The sequence below is a fragment of the Cyprinodon variegatus genome, unplaced genomic scaffold (genome assembly GCF_000732505.1).
Source record: "Cyprinodon variegatus isolate N-32 unplaced genomic scaffold, C_variegatus-1.0 Scaffold1218, whole genome shotgun sequence".
In the NCBI taxonomy this organism is placed as follows: domain Eukaryota; kingdom Metazoa; phylum Chordata; class Actinopteri; order Cyprinodontiformes; family Cyprinodontidae; genus Cyprinodon; species Cyprinodon variegatus.
The window spans coordinates 163,991-165,169 of record NW_015151671.1 but is presented as its reverse complement, the minus strand read 5'-3'; positions in this window follow the sequence as shown (position 1 = coordinate 165,169).

Genomic DNA, 1,179 nt, shown 5'->3' with positions numbered 1-1,179 from the left:
TATTTTTGTTAATCTATCATAATCTCAAATGAGCATGTTTCCTTCAGGAGTTCCAGGTAGCCTGGTGATGGTTGCTGATGTTCAGGCTAAAGACCATCTTCTCTCACTGAGCTGGGAATGCTACCAACAGGTGGAATCCCATTAAATGTTTAAATATTGACTAACATGCTCCTCAATGAAATATTGAATGTGACATGATGCATCCAGTTCAGCGCAGAAAGGTTTTAACTTAAACATATTCAGATCTAATATCTTGGTCTTGGACCCATGAAGCTGTTGCAGACAGAACTGAGGGAATGTGATGTGGGAGCAGCATTTCCATGTCTGGTTTCATCATCCTGCTTCTTTGTGTCTGAGCTGCAGCGTCCCACTTTCTCCTGCAGTTTCATTAAACTTTCATCCCTCTGAAGTCGTTCAGGAGAAGTCATCACATTGTTTCAAAGACAGAGAGAGTCCCTGAGGAGCGCGTCTGAGCAGGGTTTATCAGAGCAAACTCACTTCCTGTGATGGAGTGAAAGCACCCATACCAAACCGGAGGAAAGGCTGGTCTGCATTCAAATCATCCTCCGTTTGGAGAATCCTCACCCTCTACCTCAGATTTTACAGTCCTCTCATGTTTCCATGTCCAATTAAAGAGGCAGCTTGTGTCCTGGCTGGGCTGATGTGTCCTTTGCTGGGTCTGGTTCTCCTGTTGTTGGTATTTTGGGAGTTTTATTTCTGTTTTTCTGAACCATAAATAAGGACATCCATCATAAAAGTGTCAGCTGGTGTGAAAGGATGAAAACAACAGGAACCCATCAGATCGCATGGTGACGGACACAGAGCAGCTGCTGGACAGATTATCATGTCCCTGCTGGACAGAAAGATGAAGACAATGTCCAGCTGCTTGAAAACAATGCAGCCCCCCACCCCCCACCCCTCCGGATACGACAGCTATGCCAGCAACGGGAGGAATGGAGCACATTCAGTGGTTTGATTCCTGCAGCTGCTGGTGTCCCTCTGCACCAGTTCAGGAGCAGCAACAGTGTTGCTGGACATGAAGGTCTGTTGTCGACATCCGACCAGGCCGAGCCATACCTGGACCCCCTTATACCTGGAGCCCCTTATACCAGGACCCCTTATACCTGGACCCCCTTATACCAGGACCCCTTATACCTGGACCCCCTTATACCAGGACCC